Source organism: Mobula hypostoma, chromosome 8 (genome assembly GCF_963921235.1).
Source record: "Mobula hypostoma chromosome 8, sMobHyp1.1, whole genome shotgun sequence".
NCBI lineage: Eukaryota > Metazoa > Chordata > Chondrichthyes > Myliobatiformes > Myliobatidae > Mobula > Mobula hypostoma.
Window position 1 is genome coordinate 75184817 of NC_086104.1, and position 24010 is coordinate 75208826.

The 24010-nt window shown below is 42.8% G+C and overlaps 1 protein-coding gene across 2 annotated transcripts in view; it reads right to left on the bottom strand.

Moving 5' to 3' along the window:
• Window positions 1-24010, bottom strand: part of macrod2 (mono-ADP ribosylhydrolase 2) — a 1240168-nt gene that overhangs the window by 1063589 nt on the left and 152569 nt on the right. The gene's annotated exons all lie outside the window — the stretch shown is intronic.

Sequence of the window (24010 nt, forward strand, 5' to 3'; positions counted from 1 at the left end):
ATTTTATATACCTCTAATCAAATTTCCCCTCATTCTTCTACGCTCCAGGGAATAAAGTCCTAACCTATTCAACCTTTCTCTGTAACTGAGTTTCTCAAGTCCCGGCAACATCCTTGTAAACCTTCTCTGCACTCTTTCAACTTTATTTATATCCTTCCTGTAATTTGGTGACCAAAACTGAACACAATACTCCAGATTCGGCCTCACCAATGCCTTATACAACCTCATCATAACATTCCAGCTCTTATACTCAATACTTTGATTAATAAAGGCCAATGTACCAAAAGCTCTCTTTACGACCCTATCTACCTGTGACGCTACTATTAGGGAATTTTGTATCTGTATTCCCAGATCCCTCTGTTCCACTGCACTCCTCAGTGCCTTACCATTAACCCTGTAGGTTCTACCTTGGTTTGTCCTTCCAACGTGCAATACCTCACACTTGTCAGTATTAAACTCCATCTGCCATTTTTCAGCCCATTTTTCCAGCTGGTCCAAGTCCCTCTGCAGGCTCTGAAAACCTTCCTCACTGTCTACTACAGCTCCAATCTTTGTATCATCAGCAAATTTGCTGATCCAGTTTACCACATTATCATCCAGATCATTGATATAGATGACAAATAACAATGGACCCAGCACTGATTCCTGTGGCACACCACTAGTCACAGGCCTCCACTCGGAGAAGCAATTCTCTACTACCACTCTTTGGCTTCTTCCATTGAGCCAATGTCTAATCCAATTTACCACCTCTGCATGTATACCTAGCGACTGAATTTTCCTAACTAACCTCCCATGCGGGACCTTGTCAAAGGCCTTACTGAAGTCCACGTAGACAATATCCACTGCCTTCCCTACATCCACTTTCCTGGTAACCTCCTCGAAAAACTCCAACAGATTGGTCAAGCATGACCTACCACACACAAAGCCATGTTGATTCTCCCTAATAAGTCCCTGTCTATCCAAATGCTTGTAGATTCTGTCTCTTAGTACTCCCTCCAATAACTTACCTACTGCCGACGTTAAATTTACCAGCCTATAATTTCCCGGATTACTTTTCGATCCTTTTTTAAACAACGGAACAACATGAGCCACTCTCCAATACTCCGGCACCTCACCTGTAGACAGTGACATTTTAAATATTTCTGCCAGGGCCCCTGCAATCTCAACACTGGTCTCCTTCAAGGTCCGAGGGAACACCCTGTCAGGTCCCGAGGATTTATCCACTTTAATTTTCCTCAAGACAGCAAGGACCTCCTCCTTTTCGATCTGTACAGTTTCCATGATCTCACTACTTGTTTCCCTTAATTCCATAGACTTCATGCCAGTTTCCTTAGTAAATACAGACGCAAAAAACCTATTTAAGATCTCAAGCAACACACATCAAAGTTGCTGGTGAACGCAGCAGGCCAGGCAGCATCTGTAGGAAGAGGTGCAGTCGACGTTTCAGGCCGAGACCCTTCGTCAGGACTAACTGAAGGAAGAGTGAGTAAGGGATTTGAAAGTTGGAGGGGGAGGGGGAGATCCAAAATGATAGGAGAAGACAGGAGGGGGAGGGATAGAGCCAAGAGCTGGACAGGTGATAGGCAAAAGGGGATACGAGAGGATCATGGGACAGGAGGTCTGGGAAGAAAGACAAGAGGGTGGGGGGACCCAGAGGATGGGCAAGAGGTATATTCAGAGGGACAGAGGGAAAAAACGGATAGTGAGAGAAAGAATGTGTGCATAAAAATAAGTAACAGATGGGGTATGAGGGGGAGGTGGGGCCTTAGCGGAAGTTAGAGAAGTCAATGTTCATGCCATCAGGTTGGAGGCTACCCAGACGGAATATAAGGTGTTGTTCCTCCAACCTGAGTGTGGCTCCATCTTTACAGTAGTGGAGGCCGTGGACAGACATGTCAGAATGGGAATGGGATGTGGAATTAAAATGTGTGGCCACTGGGAGATCCTGCTTTCTCTGGTGGACAGAGCGTAGATGTTCAGCAAAGCGGTCTCCCAGTCTGCGTCGGGTCTCGCCAATATATAAAAGGCCACATCGGGAGCACCGGACGCAGTATATCACCCCAGTCGACTCACAGGTGAAGTGTTGCCTCACCTGGAAGGACTGTTTGGGGCCCTGAATGGTGGTAAGGGAGGAAGTGTAAGGGCATGTGTAGCATTTGTTCCGCTTACACGGATAAGTGCCAGGAGGGAGATCAGTGGGGAGGGATGGGGGGGACGAATGGACAAGGGAGTTGCGTAAGGAGCGATCCCTGCAGAATGCAGAGAGAGGGGGGAGGGAAAGATGTGCTTAGTGGTGGGATCCCGTTGGAGGTGGTGGAAGTTACGGAGAATAATATGTTGGACCCAGAGGCTGGTGTGGTGGTAGGTGAGGACCAGGGGAACCCTGTTCCTAGTGGGGTGGTGGGAGGATGGAGTGAGAGCAGATGTCCATGAAATGGGGGAGATGCGTTTAAGAGCAGAGTTGATAGTGGAGGAAGGGAAGCCCCTTTCTTTAAAAAAGGAAGACATCTCCCTCATCCTGGAATGAAAAGCCTCATCCTGAGAGCAGATGCGGTGGAGACGGAGGAATTGCGAGAAGGGGATGGCGTTTTTGCAAGAGACAGGGTGAGAAGAGGAATAGTCCAGATAGCTGTGAGAGTCAGTAGGCTTATAGTAGACATCAGTGGATAAGCTGTCTCCAGAGACAGAGACAGAAAGATCTAGAAAGGGGACAGAGGTGTCGGAAATGGACCAGGTAAACTTGAGGGCAGGGTGAAAGTTGGAGGCAAAGTTAGTAAAGTCAACGAGTTCTGCATGCGTGCAGGAAGCAGCGCCAATGCAGTCGTCGATGTAGCGAAGGAAAAGTGGGGGACAGATACCAGAATAGCCACGGAACATAGATTGTTCCACAAACCCAACAAAAAGGTAGGCATAGCTCGGACCCATACGGGTGCCCATAGCTACACCTTTAGTTTGGAGGAAGTGGGAGGAGCCAAAGGAGAAATTATTAAGAGTAAGGACTAATTCCGCTAGAGGGAGCAGAGTGGTGGTAGAGGGGAACTGATTAGGTCTGGAATCCAAAAAGAAGCAGAGAGCTTTGAGACCTTCCTGATGGGGGATGGAAGTAGATAAGGACTGGACATCCATGGTGAAAATAAAGCGGTGGGGGCCAGGGAACTTAAAATCATCGAAAAGTTTAAGAGCGTGAGAAGTGTCACGAACATAGGTCGGAAGTGATTGAACAAGGGGTGATAAAACCATGTCGAGGTATGCAGAAACGAGTTCGGTGGGGCAGGAGCAAGCTGAGACAATAGGTCGGCCAGGACAGGCAGGTTTGTGGATCTTGGGTAGGAGGTAGAAACGGGAAGTGCGGGGTGTGGGAACTATAAGGTTGGTAGCAGTGGATGGGAGATCCCCTGAGCGGATAAAGTCGGTGATGGTGTGGGAGACAATGGCCTGGTGCTCCTTAGTGGGGTCACGATCGAGGGGTAAATAAGAGGAGGTATCCGCGAGTTGTCGCTGTGCCTCGGCAACGTAGAGGTCAGTACGCCAGACTACAACAGCACCCCCCTTATCGACGGGTTTAATAATGTTAGGATTAGTGCGGAGGGAGTGGAGAGCAGAGCGTTCCGAAGGAGTGAGGTTGGAATGGGGACAAGGTACGGTGAAGTCGAGACGGTTGATATTCCGTCGGCAATTAGCGATAAAGAGATCCAGAGCAGGCAGAAGGCCAGAGCGGGGTGTCCATGAAGAAGAGGAGGCTTGAAGACGGGAGAAGGGGTCATCGGTGGGGGTGGAAGAGTCCTTGCCGAAGAAGTAGGCTCGGAGATGGAGACGGCGGAAGAAAAGTTCCGCATCATGGCGAACACGGAACTCGCTGAGGTGTGGGCGAAGGGGGACAAAGGTGAGGCCCTTACTGAGGACAGAGCGTTCTGCCTCCGACAGTTGAAGGTCGGAGGGGATGGTAAAGACCCGGCACAGATGAGAGCTGGGATCAGAGGGGGGAGGGGGGAGGCTGGGGGTGTCAATGGAGAGGGGAGGGTTGGGGTGAGAGGAAGATGGAGCCTCTGAGGGCCCAGGAGTTGACGGTGGGATCTGAGGAAGACGGGGCTGCGGAGTGGTGGTGGGGGAAGGGGAGACGGGAGTCACAACAGCAGCACATAAAGACCCGGCCTGGAGCTCAAGGCACCCATGCTATGGGCACCCGTATGGGTCCTAGCTATGCCTGCCTTTTTGTTGGGTTTGTGGAACAATCTATGTTCCGTGCCTATTCTGGTATCTGTCCCCCGCTTTTCCTTCACTACATCGACGACTGCATTGGCGCTGCTTCCTGCACGCATGCAGAACTCGTTGACTTTACTAACTTTGCCTCCAAATTTCACCCTGACCTCAAGTTTACCTGGTCCATTTCCGACACCTCCCTCCCCTTTCTGGATCTTTCTATCTCTGTCTCTGGAGACAGCTTATCCACTGATGTCTACTATAAGCCTTCTGACTCTCACAGCTATCTGGACTATTCCTCTTCTCACCCTGTCTCTTGCAAAAACGCCATCCCCTTCTCGCAATTCCTCCGTCTCCACCGCATCTGCTCTCAGGATGAGGCTTTTCATTCTAGAATGAGGGAGATGTCTTCCTTTTTTAAAGAAAGGGGCTTCCCTTCCTCCACTATCAACTCTGCTCTTAAACGCATCTCCTCCATTTCACGTACATCTGCTCTCACTCCATCCTCCCACCACCCCACTAGGAACAGGGTTCCCCTGGTCCTCACCTACCACCCCACCAGCCTCCGGGTCCAACATATTATTCTCCGTAACTCCCGCCACCTCCAACGGGATCCCATCACTAAGCACATCTTTCCCTCCCCCCCCCTCTGCATTCCGCAGGGATCACTCCCTACACAACTCCCTTGTCCATTCGTCCCCCCCATCCCTCCCCACTGATCTCCCTCCTGGCACTTATCCGTGTAAGCGGAACAAGTGCTATACATGCCCTTACACTTCCTCCCTTACCACCATTCAGGGCCCCAAACAGTCCTTCCAGGTGAGGCAACACTTTACCTGTGAGTCGACTGGGGTGATATACTGCGTCCGGTGCTCCCGATGTGGCCTTTTATATATTGGCGAGACCTGACGCAGACTGGGAGATCGCTTTGCTGAACATCTACGCTCTGTCCACCAGAGAAAGCAGGATCTCCCAGTGGCCACACATTTTCATTCCACATCCCATTCCCATTCTGACATGTCTATCCACGGCCTCCTCTACTGTAAAGATGAAGCCACACTCAGGTTGGAGGAACAACACCTTATATTCCGTCTGGGTAGCCTCCAACCTGATGGCATGAACATCGACTTCTCCAACTTCCGCTAAGGTCCCACCTCCCCCTCGTACCCCATCTGTTACTTATTTTTATGCACACATTCTTTCTCTCACTCTCCTTTTTCTCCCTCTGTTCCTCTGAATATACCTCTTGCCCATCCTCTGGGTCCCCCCCCCCCCTTGTCTTTCTTCCCGGACCTCCTGTCCCATGATCCTCTCATATCCCCTTTGCCAATCACCTGTCCAGCTCTTGGCTCCATCCCTCCCCCTCCTGTCTTCTCCTATCATTTTGCATCTCCCCCTCCCCCTCCAGCTTTCAAATCCCTTACTCACTCTTCCTTCAGTTAGTCCTGACGAAGGGTCTCGGCCTGAAACGTCGACTGCACCTCCTCCTACAGATGCTGCCTTGCCTGCTGCGTTCACCAGCAACTTTGATGTGTGTTGCTTGAATTTCCAGCATCTGCAGAATTCCTGTTGTTTGTATTTAAGATCTCCCCCATTTCCTTTGGTTCCGCACATAGCTGACCACTCTGAACTTCAAGAGGACCAATTTTATCCCTTACAATCCTTTTGCTCTTAATATACCTGTAAAAGCTCTTTGGATTATCCTTCACTTTGACTGCCAAGGCAACCTCATGTCTTCTTTTAGCCCTCCTGATTTCTTTCTTAAGTATTTTCTTGCACTTCTTATACTCCTCAAGCACCTTATTTACTCCCTGCTTCCTAGACCACACTTGGCATATGGTGTATAGTTTAGTGGTTGCCACGCTACAGTAAAGGTGTGGTAGCAATAGACAGTGCAGAAGAGATTGACCAGTACATTGCCTGGACCGGGCAGCTTTGGTTTTTGGAAGAGATTGGATGAAGTGAAGTGGGTTTATTCTCACTGGAGTGTTGGAGACTGAGGTATAATCTTATGGAGGTTTATAAAATTACGAGGAAAATAATATACAGTACTGTGCAAATATGATCATTACAGAATGTCCCTCTGGTGCTTCCCACTCCCTTCCTTCTTCCTTCTCCTTTTCCCAACCATGATTCCCCCCTCCCTGTACCTTTTCTCTCTCAGTCCATAGTAGAGACCCCATATCGCAATCAGGTTTATCATCACTCACATATGTCATGAAATTTGTTTTTTTTTGCAGCAGTACAATCCAATACATAGAATTACCACAGTTCTATGCAAAAGCCTCAGGCACCCAAGCTCTATATCAATGGAACTCTAAAATTAAACGGGACGAGAATACACATAAAATTAAGATGTTTGCTGGCCTGGGCTAGCATCAGTGGCATCAGCAGTTGGTCTGCCACCTGCCCTCAGGGGAAGGAGAGATAAGGAACAATGGAGCAGCGTCTGGAGATGTGTAATGAAGGGATGTGGGAGGGAGAGCTGTCTGGAGCAGCTCCCCCTTTGAACCCTGAACTGTTTGAAGTGATGGACAGGCGATACCCCAGCAGGGGGATAAAAAGGGACAGGTTCGCTAAGGCAGGACACACGCCACCCGAGGTAACGAGACCCTGGAAGCGGTACGCCTCTCACGAGTGGGTGAGAAGTACCAGACAACGACCAGGGTGGAAAGGTACGATCAGCGGGAACCGGTGTGTGTCCACCCTTGCCTGGGTGCCGGGTTCACTGCAGAGGATCGACCGCATCTGGAGGAGGGATCACAGTCGGTGACCTCAGGTGACATCACCAAGGACCCGCCCAAAAGCTGCTTGTGAGCCATCTCGCCGGTCTGTGAGTGAAGCTGTGCTGAATGATCAGTTGTTCCTGTTCTCTGTGTCTCTCTTCCCCCACGTTGTCCATCCATGGCAACGATTACTGCGAACTGAACTACTAAACTGGACTGAACTTTGAGTCACTTTTAAATTTGGTCATTTACCCCTAGACAACGATAGAGCTTGATTGATGCTGTTATCTTAATTCTGTGCACATGTGTGTTTATCATTGCTGAACTGTTGCATTTATTATCCTTTCGATTACTGTGTTGCTTGTATCTTTAATAAAACTTTCTTAGTTCTAGTAATCCAGACTCCAACTGAGTGATCCATTTCTGCTGGTTTGGCAACCCAGTTACGGGGTACGTAACAAAGGAAAGAGAGTGAAAAATTTTAAAGGAGGTCTGTGGGCAAGTTGTTGACACAGAGTGATGTCAAAGACAAATCCAAGTCAAAAATCACATGTTGTCAGGTTAATTTCTTTTAAAACTATACCCATAATTTTCTTTCAAATTCCAAGTATCGCATACACACTGGTGAGGAGCTTCTGAACGATGAAGAAAATCAGATAAACAAAAATATCAAGCAGTCTTTTGCCTCAAGCCTTATTATCATTCCCTGCAGCCTGCAGTACCTTTCCAAAGCATGAATAACATGCTACATCCTACATCCAGAAATAATAGCTATTAATCTTAATATGCTTATTTGCTATTGCTTATCAAGAAAGTAAACCTCAAGAGATACATTAACCATTCACCAAGGCAAGTAGTTGACAACATCAGAAGTAAACAACTGCTGGTAACCAACAAAATATACTTCCCATCTATGAAACATACCTTCTGCTTCGATCCAAAAACAGTCTAATGAATGCTCTAATTTTTCCTGCCATCAACCTTTATTCTCCACACCCTTTCCACCCCTCACCCCCATTTCCAGCCCCACTCTCAATGAGCTATTATCCGAATCTGGATTTTAGGCAGCCAAGTTAGATTCATGGATGCCAATTAAGTTAGATACACTGATGCAATTGATCATAGACTATAGAGATTACTCTCAAGGTATAACTGGCATAACAAAATGTTAAAGGCTTGTTTATTTTACAGCATTATTCAGACTATTTATTATTCATTTGGTAGACCACAGCCAATTTGAATCTTAAATCCACATGTAATTTATTCTGGGCACAGATATGGAACTGAGTGTTTGATTTTAAAGTCATCCGTTTAATTTTACTCACAAATCATTCTTTTCATTCAAATAAACCACATAAATGATCTCCTGTAGGGATATTGAAAAGAAGCTTAGAGATTTTTTTCTCAGCAAGGATCCATAGTTTGCTAAGCTATTATCCAAGAGAGCTCATGACATCCAATCTCTTGCCACATCAAAATGAGCTCGCAAAGTCACTGGTGCATTATCAAAAACCCTTCAGGAATCCATTCGGCCCAGTGTGTTGCACTGAGACAGTGTGCACAGTGAATCCATGGAGAGAAATGCACAGAAACTTGTATTTTCCTGTGGTTAACACAAATCATTTCCAGTGTAAATCAAACACACTAATTCTCATACTCTGAATGCTACAGGATGGGACAAGCTTGCTGCTTAGAAGCTGGCCATTCATCTCTGAATTCTGCCATGTACAGAATCTGATGCATCCAAAACATTTTAGAGGACAAGCAATGATTTGTTTCTTTACATGGCTAGGATCCATATGAGATTTCATTATGTTGTTTTATCAACTAATCATCACGTGAGACAAACAGTTCATTCTGTTCCAGAACCTCAGAGAGTGATACACTTTTAAAAATAACTCATAGCTGTAAAGCTGAAATTGCTTTGAAAGAATTTTGCTGAGTGAACTCTGGGAGCTGATGGCAGAACTAAGGATCAAACACAAAATCTGACTGCATGAAAGATGTGTTCTGAAGATCTTCATCTAATGTCTCTGCTCTTGGGTATGAAATTAAATATGAAATTAAGAATTTCATTGATTTTACAGCTTAAAGATTGGCCATTTGACTTGATTGATCCATGTATGCTTTGTACACCTCCTCATATCCTTAATCACTTTATCCTATCAACACTTTATCCTTCTTTTCTTTTTTCCTGCCAGTTTATCTTATATTATCCTAATTTCAACTTTGTGCCTTCAATCACCAGAGCTCCAGAATTTTTGGTCACTAAGTCCTTGCAACACAGTTATCAAAAGCTTCATTATTTGGCCCATGACATTTCAAAGTACATTTATTATCAAAGTCGGTATACTTTATACAACCTTGAGATTTGTTTCCTTACAGGCAGCCACAAAACGAAGAACAGTAATAGAACTCATTAAAAACAAAAGAAGACCATTCAGACTCCCAGTGTGCGGAAAGAGAAAGTTAAAAAAACATGCAAACAATAAACGCAAGCAAACAGCATCAAGAACTGAAGTTCACAGTGCCAGGCATCACTGCAGTCGATCCAGAGCCACGGTTTTAATGTCACAGTAGTTCTCACAATTACAAACACAAGAGATTGTCAGATGCTGAAAACCTTGAGTAACACAAATCTGGAGGAACTCAGCAAGTCAGTTAGCTTCTATAGAGCAGAATAAACGATGACATTTGAAGGCCAGTGATGTGGACATTGCTGCACCTCTCTGCGCTCTAAGTCCAGTGACATGGACGAATGACAAAGGACCTCTGGAGTCCAGAGATCTGCTCCAGAATTGAACGTCAGCAATATGTACATGGAGACCAAAGATATCCAGAGACCAAGCATGCCTCCACTCTAAGCCTGAAAGTCAGTGACATGGACAGGTGACAAAGGACATTCGTAAATTTTGTACTGTCCCAGGTCTGTCAGTCCCCTGTATCGGATGTCTGTCCAAGCAGAAGGCACAAGAAGGTCAAAGAGCCAGACAGTTGGCAAACCTGGAGTTCGAAGAGGAGCTTGGGGTCCCATCATCAGTTAGCCCGAGGAGTGGGGAGTCGATGCCAAGTATTACGGCCCAAAGGTCACTAAGAAGTCCAGAGGTTGAAGCCCAATAGCTGAAGCTAGAGACTGGAAGCCTGCCCTGGAGTTGGAGGTGTGTGAGTGTGTGAGTGCGTGGGTGTTGTAAAAGGGCTTCTTTCGCTGTTTTTGCCGTTGTTTTGATGCTGGTTGTGTTCTGTGTTGTTCTGCCAAGCGTTGTAGGCATGCTATGTTGGCGGTGGAATGTGTGGTGATAATGCAGGCTGCTCCCAGCACAACCTTAGGTGTTTTGGTTGTTAACACAAAAGATGCATTTCACTGTATGTTGATATATATATGTGATAAATAAATCTGAATCTCACGTTTCGAGATGAGACCCTTCATCAAGATACAAGTTCTCACAATCTCAAAAGTCAATAAAGAGATCATAATTAACAGTCTAAGCTTATTTCAGGCAGACAAGTTAAATGTATTCCATGCGTACCCTTGGATCTAATTTATACCTAGACTCAATGCTGCCATTGGCAATGTTAAGTGTTTAACAATGGCAGCTGTTGTCAAGATTTGACAACAGTGGTAGTGTTAGAAAGCAGTACAACTGATCACATATGTGCCAATAAAGCTACTTACTAAGTGCTGTTACCCTGCAGCCAGCCTGGGAAACACAAACTTAATACAGGCAGAAATGTATTTTAAATCAGCCACATTAAATTCCAATCAGTTCAATTCAATTCTCACAAACTATCTTTAAGATGAGCTTTCTAAATAGTTCAAGTTCAAGTTTAATTGTCATTCAATCTTACATGAATACTCACAAATACAGCCAAATGAAACAGCGTTACTCTGGAGCAAGGTGGAAAACACAGTATCAAAAGTTGTACACAGCAAAAGGTACATATAGCACATATAGGATAGCAGTGAAATAGTCACACAGGTAAAAAATAATAGTCCAAGTCCCCGAGTCCATGAAAGTTGCTGCAGTCTGCAGTCGAACACAATACAGCTCGTCTTCTGCTGAGTGAAAATTGGAGGGCAGCATAGACACAGCGCCATGCTGCCTCAGGCACTCTGGTGGAGTGCCCGACTCCGATGCCACCCAAGGGGCATCAGCACCACGGCTTGAGGCTTAATCCTCACTATGACCGAGGCCATGCACCTCCCCCACTGTCCACCCTCACTATTCACCAATAAACCAATGAATTGGACTTGCAACATTCCACACTGCCAGTGTCCAACAGGGTCTTACCATCACAAGAAAAGCAACTGAGATGATCACTCGCTGTTCAGACTGCACACTTCCTTCATGCACTGACGCCTCTCTGTCTCAGGCAGCATCACGGTCCACACTAGGTCCAGCTCCTTCTGTTCTCCATCAACGAGCAACTCACTGCTGGAGTAAACCTGTAGTACTTTTAAATTCTTAATGTCTAACAGGGTCTTGTGATCGTAAAAAAATACATTAAAAAAAGACAATAGCATTCTTGGTTGACCTCACAGAAGCTGCTGTGTCTGTGTGCACTGGCATCTTACCAGATGCAAGACAGATAAGTCACATGCTTCAGCAATTTAATTATACCAAGGAAGTTCATATGATACTGCACTTTGCTTCAAAACATCTTCATGGGACATCAAGAAAACAGAATGACAAACATGCTTTAGATTCAGAATTATATAGCATGAAAACAGACCATTCAGCCTAACACATAAGCGCTGATTAAGGTGACTGCCTGAGCCAATCCCATTTGACTGCATTGGGCCCATGTCCCTTGAAACCTTTTTTTTAATCCATGTACCTGTCTGAATATCTTTTAAATATTATAATTTACAGCTTCCTCTGGCAGCTCATTATATTACCCACCACCCTCTTTGTGGAAAGTTTGCCCCTCAGGTATGCCGTATATCTTTTCCCTCTCACCAGTTTTATATGCCGCCAACTCTTAGAATTGCACTGTCAACTACCTGCCCAAATAAATACACATGAATAGACGTATGTCTTTGCTCAGAGGATCAGCAAAGGGAAATGAATGATTTACTACTAATGTAGCTGATGACAGTTCAGCCTTGTACCTCTGAAATGAGGGGAATAACCATTGAATGACTTGGAATTTATCAATGGACTTTCGACAGTAAAACACAAAGTAAATTTTGGAAACTGTAACTATGGAGATCTTAATCCAAATCTCCATAGTTACAGCTCAAAACTCACAATTATTGACAGAAATGAAAACAAAAATGAGCAGCACAGCAAGTGGTCTCGGGTGTTCTGTTCCAGAATCACACGTTATGGATTCATATCACATATCTCTAGGAGACATATTACCAATGAGACACCAAATCATGCACTTCTGCATAAGTCAAGGGTAACATCCTGGGCTATTCTTCCTGAAATCAATTTGCATATCAAAAATGTGTATTCAATACTGTAGAGAAAGAATGCATTCTTCTGAAGGCTGTTGATTAAAGCAACAAATAATTAAGGCTTGGCCTTAACTGATAAATAATTACCTGTAAATTTGTTTCTTTTCCCATTGATTAACACTGTATTGGCAGTAAAATGTCAACCAAAAATACTATACATTTTTTTAAATCTCACTCCAACAATGACATGTGAATTTCAAAATGTTCATATTTTTGATTGACCAATATTCTTGTGGGAGTAAAACACAAAATGTTGGAGGAGCTCAGCAGGTCAGGCAGCATCTTGTGGGATGCGGTCAGTGGTGTGATGGTAGTGAGAAAGGGAAACAGAGTAAAAGCAGAGGCAGAAATGGGGTGAAAGGCTAAAGGTGTTCGTGATTAAATAAAAGACATTGAAGATTTTGCAAAATAAATCGTTAATTGAAAGATTGGCCTAGATTAGAATTGTGAAGGCCATTCATTAATTTTGGCTTAAATCTAAATGTAGAAACCAAACATTAGAGAAGTACTTTGCTAAAGTATAGCCATTTTACAAAGCATTATTAAAAGAAAATCACAAATCCACTCCTGACGAAGGAACATAACCCTTGACCGGGCTTGGAAACTTTCAATACATTTTATTTCATAATTTGCAAACAAAATTTTCGAAACATTGAGGTGGGATGACCGCAGATTCCCATAATTGCAGCATAAAATACACTGATGCAAAAACTAAAATTAGGCCCTACACATAATTCATTGAGATACTAATCATTATTAAAATTGCCCCTACCTTAATTAGCCCAAAAAGTAATTAAGGTTTGTGATTTGGTTTGTGATTTGATTTGTGCTTGTGTCTAATGACCCCTCCCAAACCACACTACCATCATGGTAATGAAATTGCTATTCCTGCAAGACCAAGAGGAATTTCACTGTGAAGTGCCAATACAGGTACTTATGCACCCAAGAATGAATAGCCATTATTTCCTGTTATTAGTGTGGGAGAACAGACAATCTGCATTCATCTACTATTTATAATTCCTAACATCCTAAACTTTTCTGTGCATATTCTGTGCCATGTAAATTTTTACTAATCCATCATCCTTTAATCAAGTTGGCAGTGCTGGCTCCCAATTCTCCAAAGCATCTCATTAGGTATTCTTGGATTCATCTCCAAATCTCTCATTGATAATACCCTACTAGAAGCTACATTTTCTAAAATTCTACATCTATTTTTGCAAGTCCTTAATCACTCAATACACTCATGTCAGTAAACAACACTTATTAACTACCTGCTCAAACCTTTTCTCATATTGTGCTCCATCATTTCACAGTGCATTAGTCACCTCTTCTATCCTAATCTTTCCTCTTGGTAACATCTTGATCTTATGAAATTATCTGGGAGATTTCTTATATTAGAAGTTTAAAAAAAAGTAGCAGTCTGATTGACTTGCAGCTTCAGTGCATGGAATTGGACATCTGGGGTGTTGGTCCAGAGGGAAACTAAATAAAGTGCCCTGAGAAAAAAGTAATAATATGGAGAGGACCAAATAAATGGAAATTCATTACATGAAATCAGGCTTTTGAGAAAGTTAGGCAGCTGGCAATACAACTAAATAGCTGAACGAACTGCTTCCAGTAATGCATAGTAGCCCAATTCCATTAATTAAATAAATAAAGTTTTGCTTAATAAAATCAATACTCTTATTACTTCATTCTGTACTACTCTGATGATTCCATATTCTTAGCAGATCCTTTCTCCCCTTTCTCACATCCTTCTTTCTACTGGATTCTTGTTTTCCCAACTTCCCTGAAACAAAAGCCTGAAGCTGCATTCTGTTTTCACCCTGAAAAGCAACACTCCACAAATGTTTTTGTCTGTGAACAACATGTACATCCATTAATCTATACTTTACATCTCATTAAGCACTAGGAACAGTGAGAGTAGACAGTTAAAATGTTTTTCCCAGGGTAGAAATGTCAAATGCAGGTTGAGTACCCCTTACCCAAAATTCCAAAATCCAAGAACTTCTGAAAATTTTTTGAGTGCTGACATGACATCTTAAGTAGAAAATTCCACAAGGCACTGGGAAGGTTCCCAGGCGATGTGCAGATCTCTGCACACCACAGACAGTTCTGAGAAGTGACCTCTCATATGTACTGCACAGAAGTCTCTTCTGAAGTCCAAGCCTGTAGCATTCAAATCAAGTGAACTTGACCTTTGTAAGTGCAATCAGAAATGCTAAGAGGCCGTGCTTGTCCAGACTTGAGTGTCACTCCAGCTGTCGGCTGTAGCAGGGCTTGCATACCATATATAGCGGTAGAGTCAGTCTGTATTGCCGACAATAGCACATCCCTTCCCCAATGTGCTTAGCACACTCTATGCATGAACAAAAGGGAACAGGTATGTTACCACCTACCCTAGGAGTTCCTGTGCAGTCACTGTAACAGATGCAAGATCAGTTTTCTGGAGGGTGAACCCATGAAAAACATCAGACACTGACGATGTCCCTGGCCCTTAGATCCTGTCTAGGTCTACATTTCTTTAGATATCTACAAGTTAGAAATTTCCTAAGTACTATACTTTCTTCCTTTCCAATGCTTCCTCCTACATATATTTTAGATACTATAATTAACTTTAATCCATGTCAGAAAGGTGCATCGGCTATGATTTATAATATTATTATGAAACTTAGGAAAGCTCCATTTGATAAGATTAGGGCAGATTGGGAACAGGAATTGGGTTCTATCATTTCCGTGGATGACTGGGGGCAGATTTTACAATTAGTCAATACTTCCTCTATCTGTGCTAAACATTCCCTAATTCAATTTAAAGTTGTTCATAGAGCACATATGTCCAAAGATAAATTAGCTCGTTTTTATTCTCATATTAATCCTTTTTGTGATAGATGTCCGGGGCAGATAGCCTCTTTAACTTATATGTTTTGGTCTTGAATATAGATATCTCTCCTCACCCTATTACTGCTATCTTTGGATTACCCAAAATTTCCAGTAATCCTTCTCCTTCAGCCCGTAGAATGATTGCATTTCTTACTTTAATGGCGAAAAGATGTATTTTACAACATTGGAAAGGGCTTAATGCTCCAACTACCTTTTTTTGGTTTTCTCAGACGATATTATGCTTGAATTTGGAGAAAATTAGAAGCAATCTTTATGATTCCTCACTTAAATTTGAACAGACCTGGAGATCTTTTATTCAATATTTTCATTTAATGTAATTTTTTTTCTCTTTTTTTGCTCCATATTTATATTCCCTTCTTGTTTTTTTTTACTGTTTTTAATGGAGGTCGGGTTTGAGGACGTGATTTTAAGTTCTTTAACTCTACTTGGTTCCAAGTTAGCCTATTGCTTTGCTTTGCTTTTAGTTTAGTTGCACGGTGGGTATTTTTTTGGGTTTTTTTTTTCTTTTCTCTATTGATATATATATAAATTAGTATACTATTATGTTACCTTATTATGTTACGTTTAAATTACATTGTTTGTATCATTTTTTTTCTGTATTAATATCTCCTGTAATTTTATTATATTCTAACAGTGTATTAGTGCCTATATGGCTTACCTTTTTTGTATATTTATTCAATAAAAAGATTTAAAAAGAAAGATCCTGTTTAGGTCATCTAGCAAGGGTATGTGCAGACAATTTTAACTTCTTCCTGCTTCAGAATGTGGTTCCCTCCTGCTTTAAGAAAGCCACTATCATCTGAGTACCCAAGAACAACAAGATAATGTGTCTTAAAGACAACCACCCAGTGGCTCTACCATCTATATCATGAAGTGCTTCGAAAGGCTGGTCATGACACACATCAGCTCCAGCTTTCCAGATAACCTCGACACACTGCTATTTGCCTACCTCCAAAAAGGCAGTAGGCAAAAAGACAAAAGGCAGAAGATGGTAGTTCCTGGCCCCACACTAGTCTCTGAAGCATTTCAACAGTAAAGAGACCTACATAAGACTATTGTGCACTGTCTACAGTTCTGCCTTCAATACTAGTGTTCCAAGCAAACTCATCACCTAATTCCAGACTCTGGGAGTTAACGTCTTTCTGCAACTGGATCCTTGATTTTCTGACTAACAGATTACAATCAGTAAAGATAGGCAGAAACACCTTCATCACAATTATTCTAAATACTGGTGCTCCACACAGTTGTATCCTCAGCCGCTTACTCTAAACCCTATACACTGATAACTGTGTGGCTAGCCTCTGCTCTAATTCCAACTACAAGTTTGTAATGATAACACTGTCGTGGGGCACGTCTCAAATACTGATGAGTTGGAGTACAGGAAGAAGAAAGAAAGCTCAGTGACATGGTACCATGACAACAAACTTCCCCTCAAATGTCAATAAAACAAAAGACTTGATTAATTACTTCAAAAGGCAGGGGTGGTGCACAAGCTTCTGTTTACATCAGTGGTGCTGAGGTTGAGAGGGTTGACAGCTTCAAGTTCCGAGATGTGAACATCATCAATAGCCTGTCCCAGTCCAATCACATTGATACCATGGCCTCAAGAGCTCAACAACGCCTCAACTTCCTCAGGAAGCTAAAGAAATTCGACATGTCCCCATTGACTCCTACCAATTTTTATCGATGCACTATAAAAGCATTCTGTCAGTATTGCAGCTGCACATAACCGCAAGAAACAGCAAAGAATTGTTGGCGCAGCTCAGCACATCATGGGAACCAGCCTGCCCGGTCTGGACTCTGTCTATACTTCTCGCTACCTCAGTAAAAATGGCCAGACCTCACCACCCTGGGCATTCTCCCTTCTCCCCTCGCCCAACAGGCAGAAGATACAAAAGCCTGAAAGCACATATCACCAGGCTCAAGGACAGCTTCTATCCCACATTTATCACACTCCTGAATGGAGCTCTTGCATAATAAGGTGGATGACAATTTAACTTGTTACAATCTTGCAATTCATCATTTACCTGCACCGTACTTTGTCAGTAGCTTTTACACTTTATTCTGCATTCCTTTTGTTTTATTTTATTCTAGCTCAATGCATTTGATCTGTACAAACAGTAGGCAAGCTAAGGTAAACAACAGGAATTCTGCAGATGCTGGAAATTCAAGCAACATACATCAAAGTTGCTGGTGAACGCAGCAGGCCAAGCAGCATCTCTAGGAACAGGTGCAGTCGACGTTTCAGGCCGAGACCCTTGTGTTCATCGTACCTTGGTACATGTGACAACAATAAACCAATACCAATATCAATACCTTAATTAGTTCTGAGGATACAAAAAAATCTGCTGGAAGAACTCAGGAAGGAAAGGAATTGTTGACATTTTGGCTCAAACCCCTGCATCATAGAACATAGAAATCTACAGCACATTACAGGCCCTTCGGCCCACAATGTTGTGCCAACCATGTAACCTACTCTAGAAACTGCTTAGAATTTCCCTACCGCATGGCCCTCTACTTTTCTAAGCTCCATGTACCTATCTAAGAGACTCTTAAAAGACCCGACTGTATCCGCTTCCACTGCTGCCACCGGTACTGCATTCCACGCACCCACAATACCATGTGAAGAACCTACCCGTGACATCCCCTTGGTACCCATTTCCAAGCACCTTAAAACTATGGCCCCTTGTATTAGCAATTTCAGCCCTGGGAAAAAGCCCCTGGCTATCCACACGATCAATGCCCCTCATCATCTTATACACCTCTATCAGGTCACCTCTCATCCTCTGTCGCTCCCAGAAGAAAAGGCCAAGTTCACTCAACCGACTCTCATAACGTACGCCCTCCAATCCAAGTAACATCCTTGTAAATCTCCTTTGCACTCTTTCTGCAATGTTAGCATTAATTTCGAGAGGAGTAGAATATGAAAGGATGTAATGTTCAGGGTTTATTAACGGCACTAGTGAGGCCTCATTTGGAGAATTGTGAGGTGGTTTAGGCCTCTCATCTAAGAAAGGATGTACTTACATTATTCAAATGAGGTAAACAATAATGTATCAGTTCTGAGTTTAGTCAATTTGTCTTGAGAACCTGAAATTTTAGTTCTCCATGTCAAACAATTTATGTTTCCATTTAATGATTAAAGGCTCCAAAAGTTCCCTGATCACAGATGTCATCAACTAGCTTGTAATTACCCAAATGAGCATAGTCTTCCTCATTAAAAATTAACCCATATTGTCTACTCTTTAGTCCACTGGCATACAATCACTGAGTTGAAGTCAAATAATATTTCAATGACCTCTGCATTTTTCACTCAAATCCTAAAATCCTTATTATTAAGAACCAAGCAATCCATCTTCCTTTGGTTTACTTAACCTATGTAAATTTTCCCTTTAATCTATCCGTTTACTTTCTTCATTGCCAACCACCCCAGCATGCAAAGCCTCGCTAGCTCAGTCTCTGTTGAAAGGAATAATATCAAAGCACTTCATGTACATTTCCACTAATGTTTCAATCTAATTATCAACACTTTTTGTTTCAGGGACTCTGTGTCATTACTAAAAAAATCTTTCTTCACCAAAATTCTGTTTCTGCAAGGATAGAGTTCCTCACTTTCTCTTTATTAATTTTTTTTACTAGCACAAATTATTTTGTCTTTTCTTTGAAATACATTTCAATAAATTTCATTTCTCTTATTACCTAAATTTCTCTTCAACAAGCTTGAATTTAACTGTGTTATTTACATATTTTCCAAAACAATAGCATTTTGCATACCTTCTCCAATATCACTCAGTATCTAGTTCCTTTTACTACCTCAAGTTCTGTCACCTGTCAGGAAATATTAATAACCACAATGATCAATAATGCATCAATAAATAATTATAATTTCAAATTTGCATTAAGTTGTGGTTCTGTTACTGGCGGATTCCATGGCTCTGAAGCAATTGCCTGAATTGAGGAAATTCGGAGTTCTGCTCTGGAAATGCAAAGGTAAAATCTCAGTTAATGTTCCAATACAGCACAGAAGAGTGCGGAATTGCCAATGATGCCGTCTTCTCACATGATGTGTAAAATAAAGTGCAGCATGCCCATCCAGATTTGTTTCATGGAAAAGAAGGAAACTTAGTCCTGGTGCATCGCCAACATTTAACCATTAATCAGTAGAGAGTACCTGGTCATTCATTTATGAGTTTCTTGCACTACAGGAACTGGCCATCATATTCCCTGCAAAATCTCATATGCATTTCATTAGCCGTAAAATACTTTGTGATGCTCTGAACGCATGAAAGCTGATAAAGAGAGACAGGAAAGCCTTTAATGTGACTGATATGAGGAGTCCATATTTTGCAATTTCCATGATGCATTAGCATTTTAATTTTATAGAACAGGTTACTCCAAGTGCATCTGTGATTTTAATTACATCTGGATTAGTTCCATCCGCACAGTGGTCTCTTGCTTCCCCACCCATTTAAGCATTCATATGGAAATTAGCAATATATTCCATAAACACAGGTAGAAATATGGGAATCTTCAATTATCCAGGAAGCCAATGACCTGAAACTTCCATTGTCTACATTTGTGATCAATTGGCCATTAAACCACTCTTGCTTAGCTCTTTTAAGGCATTCCAACACCAGTCTGATAAGCAAGGCCCATCACAGCACACAACTTTTCAATCACTACTTACAAATCTTACCAAAGAAGTTAATATATCAGTCAGTTAGAACATACCAGGACACAAACAAGTACTTCACAAATATTCAGGATCAATCAAAAACTATTAACATTCAGCATATTTTAAACATTTAAAAAATCACTGTTCATTAGCTTTTTCCAAGTTAATTAAATTAAAACTGTAGAATGCCAAATAGAGCTTTAACCAGCGACCAATCCAGATATCGGAAGGAAGGGATTTCACTCAGGTCAACTGCCTGAGAGCAGAAAAGGGGGCATCAGGTCGCTGCAGCGAAATAAGAACATAAGAAATAGGAGCAGGAGTAGACCATCTGGCCTATCAGATCTGCTCCACCATTGAATAAGATCATGGCTAATCTGGTCATGGACTCACCTCTACCTACCTGCCTTTTCCCACAACCCTTAATTCCCCTACAATGCAAAAATCTATTCAATCCTGTTTTCAATATATTTTCTGAGATAGCCTCCACTGCTTCATTGGGCAGAGAATTCCACAAATTCAGCACTCTCTGGGAAAAGCAGTTCCTCCTCCTCTCCGTCCTAAATCTACTCCCCCAAATCTTGAGACTATGTCCCCTAGTTCTTGTCTCACCTACCAGTGGAAACAACTTTCCTGGCTCTTACCTATCCCCTTCATAATTCTATGTTTCTATAAGATCTCCTTTCATCTTCTAAATTCCAGCAAGTACAGTCCCAGGCACCTCAATCTCTCCTCATAGTCTAATCCCCTCATTCTCTGGAATTAACATAGTGAACCTCCTCTGCACCACCTCCAAAGCCAGTATATCCTTCCTCAAAATAAGGAGAACAGAATTGCACACAGTATTCCAGCTGTAGCCTCACCAGTACCCTGTACAGTTGCAGCATAATCTCTCTGCTCTTAAATTCAATCCCTCAAGCAATGAAGGCCAACAATTCCATTTGCCTTCTTGATAGCCTGCTGCACCTGCAAACAAACCTTATGTGATTCATGAACAAGTACTCCTATCCCTCTGCACAGCAGCATGCTGAAATTTTTTTAGCATTTAAATAATAATCTGCTCTTTCATTTTCCCTTCCGAAATGTATGACCTCGCATTTACCAACATTGTACTCCATCCACCAGACCACTTAACCTATCCACATCCCTCTACAGACTCTCCATATCTTCTGCACAATTTGCTTTTCCGCTCAGTTTAGTGTCATCAGCAAACTGAGATACACTACACTCGGTTCCCTCTTCCAGATCGTAAATAGAGCTTTGTCCAGCAACCAATCTGTGTTTTGGATTAAAGGAAATTAAAGGAAGGCTGAGGCAAACGCAGCGACCATTATCGCTGTAGCCATCGTCTGAGTGGACAGAGTCAGAGTGGTGATCTTGAGGCTTTAGCTCTTCGAGGCTTCAGCAAAGAGAAGCTTCAGTCAGAGAAGGCAAGAAAACAAAAGCTTAAGTTTTTTTTCTCCTTCCCTTCTTTATATCGGCTCAGCTAGGGGAGTAGAGATGCCAGGCAGGACAGTGGAATGCTCCTCTTGCAGGATGTGGGAAGGCAGGGAGACCTTGAGTGCCCCTGATGACTAGACTTGTGAGAAGTGCATCTAGATGCAGCTTCTACCACTCTGCGTTAAGGAGTTGCAGCTAGAACTGGATGGACTCCGGAACTTCGGAGACTGAAGGAGTGATAGATACGACATATACAGAGAGCCAGTTACACCCAAAGTCCAGGACGCAGGAAAATGGGTGACAGTCAGGAGGAGAAAACGGGTTAAGAAGCCAGTGCAGCGTGCCCCTGTGGCCATCCCCCTCAACAACAGCTATATCACTTTGGATACTACTGGGGCGGGGGGGGGGCAGGGGTTTGACCTAACAGAGGAAAATCACAGTGGTCAGGTCTCTGGCACTACGGATGGCTCTGTGACTCAGAAGAGAAGGGGGTAGAAAAGGCAAGTTGTGGTGATGGGGGATTTGTTAGTTAGAGGAAACTACAGGTGGTGCGGTGGCCAAGAACAGGATTTCCGGATGGTATATTGCCTCCTGCGTATCAGGGCCCAGGACATCCTGGATCGAGTCCTCAGCATTCTTAAGTGGGAGAGTGAACAGCCAGAGGTCGTGGTCCATGTAGGTACCAATGTCATGGGTAGGACAAGTGATAAGGTTCTACATAGGGAATTCAGGGAGTTAGGTGCTAAGTTAAAGGGCAGGACCTCCAGGGTTGTGATCTCAGGATTGCTACATGTGCCATGTGCTAGTGAGGCCAGAACTCGGAAGATTATACAGTTTAATACGTGGTGTTAGTGAGCTAGTGTAGGATGGAGGGCATAAGATTTTTAGATTATTCAGGGAAGGTGGGACCCATACAGAAAGGACTGTTTGCACCTGAACTGGAGAGAGACTAATATCCTAGAGTGAAGGTTTGCTAGTGCCACACAGTGGGGGTTGAACTAGAGTTCCAGTGGGATAGGAACCAGAGTGCCAGAACAGTTAGTGGAGAGGCTCTGGAGGCATATGTTGGTAAGACCCCAGACAAAGTTAGAAATCAAACGGTTGAGCATAGCGCAACTAGTGTGCTGAGTTGCATATATTTCAATGCAAGAACTATTGTAGGAAATGCAGATGAAGATGAGGTAGCTGGTTTATAAACAAAGGCAATGTGTAGTGAGGAGAGGCTGATGATAGGGCAAAATTGCAGTCAAAAAGATGACTTCCAACATAAAAAGCAGACAAAATCGAAAAGGGTGAATGCAGCACTAAAGGTGTTATATTTGAATGTGCGCAGTTTACAGAATAAGGTAGATGAATTGAATTGAGTTGAATTGACTTTATTTCTTACATCCTTCACATACATGAGTAAAAATCTCTATGTTACGTCTGTCTAAATGTGCAATGTACAATTATAGTAATTTATGATAATTTATAATAAATAGAACAGTCAATGTAACATAGAAATACACTCCAATCAATGTGAGTTAATCAGTCTGATGGTCTGGTGGAAGAAGCTGCCCCGGAGCCTGTTGGTCCTGGCTTTTATGCTGCAGTACCGTTTCCCGGATGGTAGCAACTGGAATAGATTGTGGTTCGGGTGACTCGGATGATGATCCTTTGGACACTTTTATCCACACCTGTCTTTGTAAATGTCCTGAATCACGGTAAGTTCACAACTACAAATGCACTGGGCTGTCCACACCACTCTCTGCAGAATCCTGCGATTAAGGGAGGTACAGTTCCCATACCAGGCAGTGATGCAGCCAGTCAGGATGCTTTCAATTGTACCCCTGTAGAAAGTTCATGGAATTTGGGGGCTCATACGAAACTTCCTCAACCGTCTGAGGTGAAAGAGGTGCTGTTGTGCCTTTTTCACTGCACAGCTGGTGTGTATAGACCACGTGAGGTCCTCGGTGATGTGGATCGCAAGGAACTTGTAGCAGTTACAGATTGGCATGTACGATGTAGTAGGCATCACTGATTCATGGCTGAAAGAAGATTATAGCTGGGAACTTAATTCCAAGGATACACAGTGAATCGAAAGCACAGGCAGGAAGGCAGAGGGGGTGGCATCACTCTGTTGGTAAATAATGTAATCAAATCATTAGAAAAAGGTGACATAAGGTCAGAAAGAATTGAGACATTGTAGATACAGCTAAGGAACTGCAAGGGTAAAAAGAACTTGATGGCAGTTGTATACAGACTCCAAACAATAGTAAGGATCTGGTCTACAAATTACAATGGGAGATAGAAAATTCATGTCAAAAGGGCAATGTTACAATAGACATGGGGGATTTTCATATGCAAGTAAATTGTAAAAATATGGTTGGGGCTGGGTTCCAGGAGGAGAAATTTCTAGAATGCCTATGAGATGGCTTTTTAAGAGCAGCTTGTGGTTGAACCCACTTGGGGATCAGCTATACTGGATTGGGTGTTGGGCAATGAACCTGAATTAATTAGAGAACTCAAGGTAAAAGAACCCTCAGGAGCAAGTAATCATAATAAGACCAAATTCACCCTGAAATTTGAGAAGGAGAAGCAGAAGCTGAAGTCAGATGTATCAGAAGT